We start from the raw sequence: 14,313 nt of genomic DNA, 5'->3' as shown, positions 1-14,313 counted from the left end.
AGAGATCCAAAAGCTTTCCTCATATGCATTCTTTCGCAGCATAGAAGCCAGTGGCATGGTAGATGAGAGTGATGGGCTGGACGTCAGGAATATTTGAGTTCAATTTCAGACTAAGACACTTAGTAGCTGTGAACCTGGGCAAGTTACTTAACCTCTGTCTGCCTCAGTTTCCTCAACTATAAAATTGGGGATAATAACGACTCACAGGAGTATCATGAGGATCAAATGAGATAATATTTGTAAAAAGCATTTAGCATGGTGCCCGACACACTGGAAGTATTTATCCCCTTCCCCTATTATCTTTACATCATGAGTTACAAAGGTGACTAGAGGGAACATTTTGTGCTACTTTCCATGGGAGCCAACATTTTTGGTTACAGCCCTGAGCACATGGCCTCAGCATCTGGAGGTTCCTACAACCTCATTATAAGTCAATGATATGGGGGGCAGGTAGGTGGCACAGTGGATAAAGCACAGGCCCTGGATTCAGGAGTACCTGAGTTCAAATCCGGCCTCAGACACTTGACACTTACTAGCTTATGACCCTGGGCAAGTCACTTAACCCCCATTTCCCTGCAAAAACAAAACAAAACAAAAAAACAAACAAACAAATAAGTCAATGATATGATATGGCTATCGACAGAGCTCATGTGATGTTAGACCACATAAAGAGATGTTTAGGATCTGGAGTAATAGAGGTGATATCTTCCTGTACTCTGTCTTGATTGGCAATATCTGGAGTATTGTGTTTGGCTCTAGGTGCCACATTAGGAAGGGCATAGATAGGGTGGAGAGTGAGCAGAGGAGGGTGGACATGATGGGTAAAGGGCCTCCAGATGCTGTCACTCAAGGATCAGTTGAAGAAATTGGGGTGGTTTATCTTGGGGAAAAAAAACCATATCAACTACCTTTAAATATTTGATGGGCTGTTATATGCACAGGCACTAGGTGGTGCCATAGTGCATAGAGCACTGGCTGGGAGTCAAGAAGACTCATTTTCCTGAGTCAAAAATCTAGCCTCAGATACTTATTAACTGTCTGATCCTGCACAAGTGACTTCACCTTATTTGCCTCAGTTTCCTCATCTGTAAAATGAACTGGAGAAGGACATGGCAAACCACTCCAGAATCTTTGCCAAGGAAATCCCAAATGGGGTTGCAAAAAGTCAGGCCCAACTGAAAACAGCTGAACTACATGTGCAAGAGGAATATAATATTTTTTAAATGTATAAATGACATACTTTTAAGTTTAATTTACATGATTAACATTTTCTCCATTACTTTCTTAAGTCTAGATGTTGAATAAAACAATAAATCAAATCCCGAGTGTTAGCTTTTGTCTAATTCCAAGGTACAAATGCTTATATTGAAATTCTAACAATCAGTCCTGAGCAGATGCCAGTTGGCTACAGCACACCTCTGGATATGGGCCATTACCAAACCTTTTGGCGTACGTGGCCTGGTTCAGTTTCAGAAGCCTCTCTGATTTTGCTTTGAGTTCTTTTCCCCCTGACCCAGGGTTTCCCCTGCTGGGGAGCCTAGATCTTAGAGGAGCTAGAGGGAATACACAGATTTCTATCCAGAGAACATCTGTGTTTGTGTTAGCCTCTCTCCTCATTTTTCTGTTCATCATCTTTCTTTGGGGTGGGGGGGGGCAATGAGGGTTAAGTGACTTGCCCAGGGTCACACAGCTAGTGTCAAGTGTTTGAGGTCGGATTTGAACTCAGGTCCTCCTGAATCCAGGGCCAGTGCTCCATCTAGCTGCCCCCTTGTTCATCATCTTTTAAAGGCCAAGCCCAATGCTATAGTTCAGGTTTATGAAATGGACATAAACCCAAGTCAACATCAGAAGAGAAAATTTCACACCTTGAGAGGGAGACACAAAACAGTAATGGAGTTTACCCAGCTTCTCCCAGGGCATGCCTGAATTTGGCCGTTACAGGGATCAGATTTGTTTTGTTTGCTCACAAAGGAAATAAAATAAGGAGGAACAATGGGTGCAGAGAAGGAGATTAAGGTCCCATCTAAGTTAAAACTTCTCCCTTACAGCTTTGCCCTAATAATACTGGGAGCCTTAGGGTGCCTCTTCATTAAGGGTCTCCCAGGGCATGCTAGTGACCACCTATCGGAGAGATGTTGAAGAAGGGATTAGTGGTCAGTTACAGGTTAGACCAGATTTCTTCCAAGGTCTCTACCTGCTCAGTGATGAGGTGATCTTTTAATTTCTCTAAAGCAAAAGTCTCTCTCCTCCATCACCTCCCACACGAAATATCTTTCCCTTTGCACTTCTTGCTGAGCTAGTCACAGAGGGCTTTGTGGAGGACATGCAGACTTGAGCTGCACCTTGGGGAAAACGCATGATTCAGATTTGAGGGAGGGGGGGGGACATTCCAGGAAGGGAAGCTATCATGGGAAGATTTGCATAGGAAGAGATTCTGGAGAGGTGTTTCAGGGAATTCTGATTTCTCTGGATAGTTGGAAAGATGGGTGGGTTGCTGTGAGGAAGTCATGTGAAATCAAGTTGGAGAGATATGTGGAGATTGCTTTGTAGAGCAGTGGGGTCAAACTCAAATAGAAACTGCCCCACTGAAGGCTGTGTGTTGACTTAGAAAACCACAAATTAACACAATCTATGTTGTATTTTTATTTATTTTGTTAAACATTTCCTAATTACATTTTAGTCTGGTTGTGGGGCACTTGGGAGTTTTGCTGGCCACTTAGGAATTGAGTTCACCACCTTTGCTGTAAAGGACCTCAATGATTCTAGTGTTAAAGTACTTAGATTTTTTTTAATGTGGGCTATGAAAAAATAGAAATAAAAACAAACAAAACAAAAAATAGGGCAACTGTGTGACAGAGTGCATAGAGCACCAAGTCCAGGTAGACTCATTTTCCCGAGTTCAAATCTGGCCTCAGACACGTATTAGCTGTATCCTGAGCAAGCCGCTGTTTGCCTCAGTTTCCCCATCTGTAAAATGAGCTGGAGAAGGAAATAGCAAATCACTATAGTATCTTTGCCAAGAAAACCCCAAATGGGGTCATAAAGAGTCAGACACAACTGAAACGGAAACAAATGGAAAGAAAGATTCTGGATGTTTTTGAGCCAAAAATAAAATAAAATTATATTTTAGGACAATTACTTTGGCAAGATGCATAAGATTGTTATAGGATATCAGAGGATAGAGAAAGGACTGGAAATCAAACAGAAAGCAAGCTAAGAAACTATTGCAAAGAAATATTCTATATATCCCCAAATATTCATTACCACACTGTCATAGTAAAGGACTGGAAGTGAGTGCCCATCAACTGGGGAATCCCTAAACAAATTTTGATATGTGAATGTAATAGAATGTTACTACCCAATGAGAAATGAAGACTAGATTAGGTAAATAAATTAAACAGATGTATATAGTAGGATAGTGTTTCAGTTTAGGGACACAAACCCCTGGTTTAAAAGGCTTCCATTTTGATAAAAATTACTGGGAAAAACTGGAAAGTAAGCTGGCAGAAATTAGGGTTAGGCCAGCACCCTTGTACCATATGCTATAAGGGACTAAAAAGGATGAATTGGCTAAATAAAAAGAGATATATAAAAAAAATTGGAGGAAAAAGGAAGGATATATTCTTCATAATTATGATAAGTGGGAGAATTCTTACCTAAACAAGGGTTAGAGATGTTTTGTTTTGGTTTTTTGTTTGTTTGTTTGTTTGTTTTTTGCAGAGCGATGAGGGTTAAGTGACTAGCCCAGGGTCACACAGCTAGTGTCAAGTGTCTGAGGCAGGATTTGAACTCAGGTCCTCCTGAATCCAAGGCTGGTGCTTTATCCACTGCTCCACCTAGCTGCCCCCTAGAGATGTTAATAAAAGAAAAAATAAAACCATTTAAATTACATGAACTAAAAAGCTTCTGTTAAAAAAAGAATAAGTGCAGTTAGAGTCAAAAGGGAAACAATTATTTTTGAAAAATAAATAAAGGCCTAATATCCAAGATATATAAAGATAAAGAATTGATGTAACTATATAAGAATAAAAGCAAGTCTTCACTAGATAAGTTGTTAAAAAGCATGAATAGACAATTCTCAAATGAAATAATGCAAGTTATTAAAAAAAGTCTAAAGTCACTAATTATAAAAGAAATATAAATAAAAAAGACTGAGGTTCTACCTCACACCCAGCAGATTGGCAAAGATAACAAAAGAGGAAAACAGGAATTGTTGAAGGGGTAGTGAGAGGGTAGACACATTAGTAGGCTATTGGTGGAGCTCAGATTTGGTTCAATCATTCTGGAAAACAATTTGGAAGTATTTCCCCAAATTCACTAAACTGTATATGCCCTTTGATCCAGTGATACCACTACCAGGTATCTATCCCAAGTAAGTTAGAGCCAGAAGGAAAGGATATGTGTAATAATATTTATAGCAGCAATTTTTGTTGTGGCAAAAACTAGAATCAAAATAGGTACCTACTGATTGGGGAATGGTTGAGTCAATTATGACATATGAATACAATTGAATTTTATTACACCATAAGCAATAATGCCTATGATGGATTCAGAGAAATATAGAAAGACATGTATGGGGGCAGCTAGATGGCGCAGTGGAAAGAGCACCGGCCCTGGATTCAGGAATACTTGAGTTTGAATCCGGCCTCAGACATTTAACACTAGCTGTGTGACCCTGGGCAAGTCACTTAACCCCAATTGCCTCACCAAAAAAAAAAAAAAGAAAAAGAAAAAAAAAGAAAGACATGTATAAACTATACAGAGTAAACTGAGCAGAACCAGGAGAAAATTTATTACTGCCATAATGTCAGGAGAGACAACACTAAAAGACATCAGAACTTTGACTGAAGTAGAGTCATAATTTCAAAGATTAATGATGAAGTACATCTTCCCTCTCTTGGTAGAGAGGTGATAGACCACTGGAATAGAACCAGCATGCATTTTCAGATATGGCCAATGTACATTTTTGTTAGGAGAGAAAGTTTGTGCTTGTGGGAAGCTAGGCGGTAGGTGTGTAAACAAAGGAGTATCAGTAAACTGAATTTAAAAGTTAGAAAGGGAAGGACCAGGAAATGCCTGGAGGAGATACAGCACAGTAATTTGTTTGTCCCAGTGCAATACACAATTATGTAAAATGCAGTAGAGTTCCTGGCCTACTCTACCCTCTCCTTCCGTAGTGACATCTACAATTATCTTCTACTCTTAACATATTTTCCCTTTGAGACCTTTTCCTTCCACATTCCTTAAACCACCTTCCAAGAGTGGGGATTTTGGCCATTCTCTGAAACAGTGATGTTAAACTCAGAGAAGAGGGCCACTAATATGAAGATATATATTTGCATGTGTATATACACACACATTTTTATAAAAAACACTATGTTTTGGTTTTCTGCTGTTGAGGTTTTTTAAATTAACTATTTCTATAAAGGGATAACAGACATTAATACTTTATGTGGTAGAAGTTCAAGGTTTTTTGCCCTGGTCTTCTATGGATGCTTGTGATTACAAAGAATTATTGAATTCATAATGAAAAAGAAATGAAAGAATAAAAGAAATTATGAATATGAGGGCTTCAGAGAGACACAGCTGAACAATGTGAATTTGCATATATTAGTAGACATGGTTGGTGTATTGGTTGGTTTTTCTTAAATGTGTGGGTTTTTTGTTTTTTTTGGGGGGGGGGCAATGAGGGTTAAGTGACTTGCCCAGGGTCACACAGCTAGTAAGTGTCAAGTGTCTGAGGTCGGATGTGAACTCAGGTCCTCCTGAATCCAGGGCCGGTGCTCTATCCACTGCGCCACCTAGCTGCTCCCTAAATGTGTGGGTTTTTTTCTTTGCTACTAGGCAAGGCTCACAGGGGTATATATGGGAAAGCCCAATGAGTACATCTTAAAATGATTGATACAAAACCAAAATGTCAATAAAACTTTAATAAAAAGGGATACTATTGATATAGTCAGAGGTAATGAGGGCCTGAAGTAGATGGAAACAATGAGATAAAAAAGCAAGGGGTACCTACCTACTATTGGATTCAAGGGATATTATATAGAACTACTAAACAAAACTTGGCAACTCACTAGTCTAAAGTGAAGGAAGGAGTTCAAGTTAATTCTCAATTTTAAACCCAGGCACCTGGGAGAACATTGGTCCCATGAACAGAAGTGGAGGTTTCTGGGAGTGATGACTGGTTTTAGGGAAAAGCTACTGAGTTTGGTTTTTTTTTGTTTTGTTTTTTGTTTTGTTTTGTTTTGTTTTGTTTTGTTTTGTTTTGTTTTGTTTTGTTTTGTTTTTTAGTGAGGCAATTGGGGTTAAGCGACTTGCCCAGGGTCACACAGCTAGTGTTAAGTGTCTGAGGCCGGATTTGAACTCAGGTCCTCCTGAATCCAGGGCCGGTGCTCTATCCACTGCGCCACTTAGCTGCCCCTGAGTTTGTTTTTAGACATGGTGAGTTTTGAGGCGTGTGCAGGACATCCATCCCAGGGGAGGTGTCCAAAAGGAAGTTAGAAATATGGAGCTAAAACTCCAGAGAAAGGTCAAGGCTGAATCATAGCTTTGAGGAGCATCTGGTTAGAGGTGACAACTGAAGCCACAGTAGCAAGTGACAATGACAAAGAGGGAGCATAAATTCAGAATAGCAGATTAAGAATGACTAAAACAGGGTAGCTACGTGGCGCAGTGGATAAAGCCCTGGATTCAGAAGGACCTGAGTTCAAATCCAGCCTCAGACACTTGATGCTTCCTAGCTGTGTGACCCTGGGTAAGTCACTTAACCCCCATTGCCCTGCCAAAAAAAAAAAATGACTAAGACTCGGAGAATATTCAAGCTTATGTTATAGGAGTAGGGTGTGGGATAAATAAAGGAGATGATGACATATTCCTCTTACCAGCTTTCCTCACTATCTGAATGACCCTGGGCAAGTCACTTAATATTGGACCAGATGGCCTTCTAAGGTCCATTCCAGCAGGACTCCTTTGGCAGACTGGTGAAACCTGTGTAGAAGAATGGTTTTAAATACATAAAACCACATCCATAAGATTCCAATGGAAACTGATTATATAGAAATGCAGTTATCAAAATACATTTTTTAAAATTCACAGATACTAGGTTAAGATCCCCTTCTCTAGATATCTGACCCTATGGTCATTTTATATATTAAGAAAACTAAGGGGCCAGCTAGATGGCACAGTGGTAAAGCACCGGCCCTGGATTCAGGAGGACCTGAGTTCAAATCCGGCCTCAGACACTTGACACTTACTAGCTGTGTGACCCTGGGCAAGTCACTTAACCCTCATTGCCCTGCAAAAAAAAAAAAAAAAGAAAGAAAGAAAGAAAACTAAGACCTAGGGAGGTTAAGCATAGACTTGAACCCAGGTCTTTGGACCTCAAATCTTCATTTCTTTCCATGACAAGGCATACTACTTCCTTCTCTAGATCACATGGCCTCCTTCATACTTCTGTAGAGACTTTTATCTATTGCCTTGGGTGGGTGGCAAAGGTCAACAATCACAAGTATGAACCTTCCCTAAATGACAAAGCTCATTCCTATCCCATGCCATGCTGGCTCTGCTTTTCTCATGGCAGTGATCTGTGCTCTTGCTTTTTCTCTCTTCCCATTCCCCTGACCTGGGGATACACTTGTTTCTCTTTTTCTTCCCGCCCGTCTTTTCAAAACCTCCTCTGATATCTTTGGCACTCACAAGACCCCCTTCCCCTTTTTCCCAATTTTCTTGGCTACAAATTCATTTGACTGCCTGGTATATTCCTGCCTCTTCACTTTGTTTTTCTTCTACATAAACAGATTGACTGTTTGTACAAAGGATGATTATAGAGAAACCATGAATCTATGAAGGGACCAGAACTTACTGTGCAGGGAAGGAGGACACTCTGTGGACCATGTCCTGTTGGATTCTGTAAATACGCTGAATTTGCATATTGTTGTTGGAGTTGGTCTCCTGTAGTCCTTTCTTAAACCGATTCAGGGCTCTGCCTGGCACACTCAGAACATTTGCATGACTTTATAATCCACTCTTCTGCCCCTCAGCATCTTTTCTAGCTTGTATTTTATTCAGTAGGTAATGAGCTTTTGAACATGATCATTGTTGAATATTAGAAAGATTGCACTTGCAGTGTAAAGGGAAGATTGGATCAGAAAGAGAAAAATAGCCAGGAATAGAGGTGAGGAGACTAATACAGAAATTCAGGTGAGAGGTAACAAAAATCTGAATTAAGATATTGGTAGTGACAAGGATGAAGAGATCTATTTCAAGTCAAGTCAAAAAACATTTATTAAACACCTAATATGTGTCAGGCACTAGGCTAAATGCCAGGGATACCAAGAAATGCTAACAAACCCTCTCCTCTTCCTCCTCTTCTTTGAATCACTATGATTCAGAGATAAAATACGCCTAAATGGAAACTCCCCTCCCTTGCTTCCATTTTCTGCTCCCCTATCTCCACCCACCTCATCCCTTCCCATTCTGTTTCCATTTTGCTTTTTGTAATTCCCCTCTATTGTTAACACATATCCATTTATAAGAGATCTCTTCCTCTTACACTCCTTAAATCATCTTGCAAGAGTGGAAATTTGGCTTCTCCCAAGAGACACTGTACCTTTGGCCACTCTCTACAACAGCTATGTTAAATTCAGAAAGGAGGACCACTAATCCATACATTGGGATTCCTGGGAACTGCATATTGACAGTTTAAAACAAGTAACATTATTTATGTTTTGTTGTATTTTTTATTTATTTTGTTAAATTTTCCTAATTACATGGGGGCAGGGTGGTGGTGGTGGTGGTGGTGGTGGACAATGAGGGTTAAGTGACTTACCCAGGGTCACACAGCTTGTGTCAAATACCTGAGGCCAGATTTGAACTCAGGTCCTCCTGACTCTAGGACCAGTGCTTTATCCACTGTACCACCTAGCTGCCTCCCTAATTACATTTTAATCTGGTCCAGGCTGCCCTCTGTGCTCTACAATTATTTGATAATCTTCACATTTTTCCCAGTACACAAGGATAGGAGGAACAGTAGGTTCATTCATCAGTCCTTCCTGATTTTTCTTTGAGGCTTTGCCTGTAACTGTTTTGACATTGTTGTCCTCTTCTGAGTTTGTGTTTCAATCTTCGCTGCCACTGCAGTTACTTTCTATGGTCAGGTTCTTTTTGTTTGCCTGCTTTTTGCTCATTTTCCCAGTCTATTTCATGACTTAATTTTTTTTCCCCATGACTTAATTTTAAAGTTGGGCTCTGCTCCTGGGGTGGAAAAGGCATTGTCCCAAGCTTCATGTTTTTCATAATGTTGTTTTCAGAGCTAATTCTGGCAGTCTTTAAGTTTTTAGTTCTTCTGAGGTGGTGTGATCTAAGTGTACTCACTGCTTTCCTTGCCCGTGCTCTGGTTTGTGAGTGACCACCAACATTTTTTTCTGCCCTGGAACTGTAAACAGGCTCTCAGTTCACCTGCAGTCACAAGCTCTGGTGTTGTAATACTCCTTCTCACCCAGGGACTATGCCCCAGAACTGCATATGGGCAATGTAACAGATTCCTGCACCTAGTACCAGCAAAGCATCTACTGTAATCTCCTTCTGACCAGTTGTCTGGCTCCTTACTATCTTCAGCCTGAGAGCTCTGGAAATCACTGCTGCTGATTCACCATCTCCAAGACCTGCACTGGCTTGTTGGAGTGTAGCCTGCTGCTGGCTTGCCTGGGAGCCAGCTGCATGGACTGTACTCTACTTTCACCCCAATGAGACAGACATTTCCTGTAGACCTTCTAAGTTGTCTAAGATAAATTGTTTCATCCTATCCTTTTGTGCACTCTGCTGCTCTGGAATTCAATTTGGGGTATCCCTTGTTTGGAAGGGAATTTGGGAGGGCTCAGGCAAATTCTTGCCTGTACTTAGCTCCACTAACCCAGGCACTCCTCAGAGACATTATTTTTTCTCCTACCTCCTCTAACTAAGCAACTTCTCTAAGGTTTATCTCTACCTCCCTACCATGAGGGGGACAATCTAAAGAGAAAAGTCACTTTTTGTTCCTGTGGTTATAAGGAGGCCACTAAGATAAAGATTAATTGGGGCAGCTAGGTGGCGCAGTGGATAGAGCACCGATTCTGGAGTCAGGAGCACCTGAGTTCAAATTTGGCCTCAGACACTTAACACTTACTAGCTGTGTGACTGTGGGCAAGTCACTTAACCCCAATTGCCTCACTAAAAAAAAAAAAAAAAAAGATTAATCCCATCATCTCCTCCAGAGATGATAAAGATAAAATGCTTGGAGGAGTATATTCAAATTTTTGAAGCAAACATTCCTTGCCCTCCTTAATCCCTGGATTTGTCAAAAAAGAACTCAGGAAATCCTCTTCCAATTTATCCAGTTCTCTCATTAAAATCTACCTACCAAATCTCCCCCAATTCCAGAGGGTTTATTGGATCTCTGAACTTCTTGCCCTACATTTCCACCACCCCCAGTGGCCCCCTCTGCTCTCACACCCTCAATTACCCAATCAGCATCAAGAGCCAAGGAAGAGGGATCCCTGTCCCTAGGTGGAGATTACAGAGCTCACTCCTAACAAAATAACCCTCCCCCATGCCACCTTGAGAAGACAGATTCTCTCCCAAATGGGGCCCCTTTGACAACCCCTACAGCATCCACTTTCCCCTTCCAAGAATTCTCCCAACCAAATGACCCTCCACAATTGATTCATGTCCCTTGATCACTCTCTCAACTACATGCTCAGAGAGCTGATTTCCCCCCAAATCAGAGGAAACCCAGGAGAATTAGTTGGAAAGTTGCAAATGTTGTTCAAAACTGGGCAGACACAAACCAACTAATGAGAGCAATTGTAGGGAAGGATCTCTGGGTCCAAATCCAGATGTCTGATTGATCTAGGAGTCTTCCATGTGACCCCAATAACACAGCGATGGCTCAAGGAGCTGTATTGGAAGACATCATGGAGCTCTTTCCTCAGAAGATTGATTGGGAGGAAATAAATTGGTGTGTCCAGAAAGATGATGAGTACTCAAGGGATTACCTTGTGGGCCTCCAACACTGTTACCACAACTATAGCAGATTGAGAGATCCCTCTGAAGAAAAGGAGGTCCTTGAGTTCCTATTTACTCAAAAAGGTCTCAGGGAACCCCTATGGTCAGTCAGACTGTCAGAGATGCTTTTACGCTGGAAGGAGTCCTCTGGGTGGCCTCAGACCTTTTCCACCAGGAGAAAACAAAAAGAAAAAGGAGGAATGAGAAATTAATTATGTTACAAATTCAGGCAACGGAAGAGAATTGAGGTGTTCTCTCTAAGAGGCCTCTGCCTTCATATCAAATAGAGATAATTCACTCTAATGATGACAGGACTCCCTCCCTCAGGGTGTTTGTACCGGTTGTCAAACAAGAGGTCAATGGAAAAACGAGTGCCCCAACAATCAAACTGGGAATCCAGTTGTGGACATGCCAAGGAATCCCAAAGTGACCCCAATGAGACAGCCAGATAGAGACCTCTCTCTTCTCCTTCCTGTCCTAACCTTGAGGCAACTCATTTGTCTCCCTAGAAATTACAGGGAATAAGATCCCTTCTCTTGTGGACACAGGGACTTCTTTTTCTGTTTCAGCCAAGGATATTCTCCCTGATGTTCCCTGGTCCAATAGAACTGTCTCAGCTTAGGGTGGGTCTCTGAATCCCTTCCAGTTTCCCTCTTGGGTCTCCAGTGTGAACACTTATTCCTTCTGAGTCCTTGTTCCCCGTTAGCTGTCTGGACCTAGTAGGCCTCTGGGAGTACACTAACCACACTCTGGTGACACCCTCCAATTATATGTTCCTGATCTGCCTGTCCCACTCTGGCCTGAAACCCCACCCCAGAATGAACCTCATGATTCCTGGTTGGCCTCAGTTCCTTTCACCCTCTGGGGTCTCCAGTGAGACTGATGTTGGCCAATTCCGGGTGACTTCATCTTGATTCTCTTCAAGCCCAACTTGCCTTTCCTATTCTGAAAACAATACCCTCTGTCCCAAGAGAAGGAAAGCATTGCACCCATTATTTATGTCTTTATTTCCCAGGGGTTATGGTCCCTGCCAGATCTCCTTGTAACTTGCCATACCCACAGTGGGGAAATGTTCTGCTGATGGAAAACTAATAAACAGATTTCTTAGAGTCAACGACTGCGTGATCCCACTTCTCACTGTTGTTCCTAACCCAATTTATATTGGTCTGCAGCTAAGGAAAGTGTGTTGGCCTTCAGGTGTGGCTCATCATACCCCCTGACTGAAATTAAGGAATGTTAATTTCTTAATGGGCCTCAAATGCTTGGCCAGAAAATCAGAAGCATCCCAAACAGGTTCCTCCCACACCCACTTTTGGCTTCTACCTTGGAAGCCAAATCTCCCCTGATTTTGACAAAGAGATGAAAGGACAGAGGAGTAGTCCCCTGGTGAGGGCCTAACACAAGCTAGTTCTCTGTTGATCTGTAAATATAGGCAAGAGTCCCATTTAAACTGATTAGGTAGTGAGTGCTCTGGGGGCTCAAAGTCATCATATTACTCCACTGTGCCTCAAAAGCTAGATTGAGAAATGGAGTCTGACAAAATGGGGTAAGCTAGCTGTGTGACCCTGGCCAAGTCATATAATCCTATTTGCCTCAATTTCCTCATCTGTAAGATGAGCTGGAGAAATTATATTGGATACTCCAGTATCTTTACCAAGAAAACTCCAAATGGGATCATGAAGAGTTTGATATGACTGAACAGTAACAGCATATTGTATTATATTGGCTAAACCTTAAAACAATATATAATTGCTAATTATTATTAAGAAGAATTTTAGGTAGCTAGACAGAGCAAATAAAGTTCTAGCTTTGGAGTCAGAAAGAATTGATTTCAAATCCTGTCCTAGGTACTTGTTAGCTGTGTGACCCTGGGTGAGTCACTTAACCACTTTCAGCCTCTGCTTCTTTATCTGTAAAATGGAGATAATAATAGTACCTACCCCACAGGGTTGTTGTAAAGATCAAATGAGACAATCTACGTCAAAGCACTTTCCACACAGAAGTTAAAATGGACAATTTTGATTATACATAGTTTAAGAAGTTTTGTACAAATGAAATGAATGCAGCTAAAATTAGAAGGGAAGCAAGTAACTGGGGGAGAAAATCTTTGGCAGAATGTTTCCCTTAAAAAGGTCTTATTTCCAAGATATATAGGGAACTGATTTAAATGTATAAGAATAAGAACCATTCCCCACCTGATAAATGGTCAAATTAATACAGTTTTCAGAGGAAGAAAGCCAAGCTATCAATAGCCAAATGGAAAAATGATCATTTGCTTAACCTCTCAACCAGTTTTCTCATCTGTGAAATGGGGATCAAATGAAATGATACACATAAGGCATTTTGCAAACCTTAGAGTACTGCGAAAATGTGATCCATTAGTATTATTACACAACACACCTACAGCAGGACTGTCTACTTCTTTCTAAGGGCACAATATGTAAAAACTAACTAAACTAAACCAAACTAAACTAAACTTAACACTCTGCCCTTGCATTACTAAGCAGGCAATCCTACTTGAGTCAGAGACTGGCAAGTGTCAGGCTTAATGAATTGGGAATAACACTTGCAAAAGGAAATGCAGGCCACTCAGTTAGCATTAAACCAGGTACAGGAACAGGGAAGGCAACAGGGGGATCAGTGAAGAACAAAGACTCAGTTATGGAACCTACAGCCCAGGTCAGGCTTGATCACTCTCTCTGTACATAGGATCTTCTGTTCTGTATAGGATGATAGATATTTAAATGTGTCATATATATGCATTTATGTATAGGACGAGAAAGAGGCAGTGTGCTCCAGGGAAGAATTAAAATCTTTCCTTTGACCACACTTAACATCCCAGATAATTAAGTCTGTGATGATAAATTACAATTTGGACACCTGTCTTCATGAAGTTCTAGAGAATGTGATAGCCACAGGGGAATATGAGGAAGTTGTAGACAATGATAGCCAAAGGCGAATATGAATTGGTTTTAGAGAACGTGGTAGCCAGAAGGGAAGAGAAGGTTCAGGATACTTTGGATTTGTGACAGAAGTTGGCTCGCTGCTAATATTTTAATCTACACCTCATTACATCCAATTGGGGAACTCCTAGTATGAAAACTACCTCTACCACGGCAGGATTTAAACTCAGGTCTTCCTGATTCTAAGACCAACTTTCTATCCACTATTCCATACTGCCTCTCAATAAAAATAGTAACTGCCACTAAAATGTTTCTTTAAGCAGTTTGCAAAACTAGTCTGAAGAAGGAGGATACTCAGGAGTTAGTA

The sequence above is a fragment of the Dromiciops gliroides genome, chromosome 4 (assembly GCF_019393635.1).
Source record: "Dromiciops gliroides isolate mDroGli1 chromosome 4, mDroGli1.pri, whole genome shotgun sequence".
Lineage (NCBI taxonomy): Eukaryota > Metazoa > Chordata > Mammalia > Microbiotheria > Microbiotheriidae > Dromiciops > Dromiciops gliroides.
The sequence above is the reverse complement of the archived record's forward strand: the minus strand, read 5'-3'. Positions refer to the sequence as shown.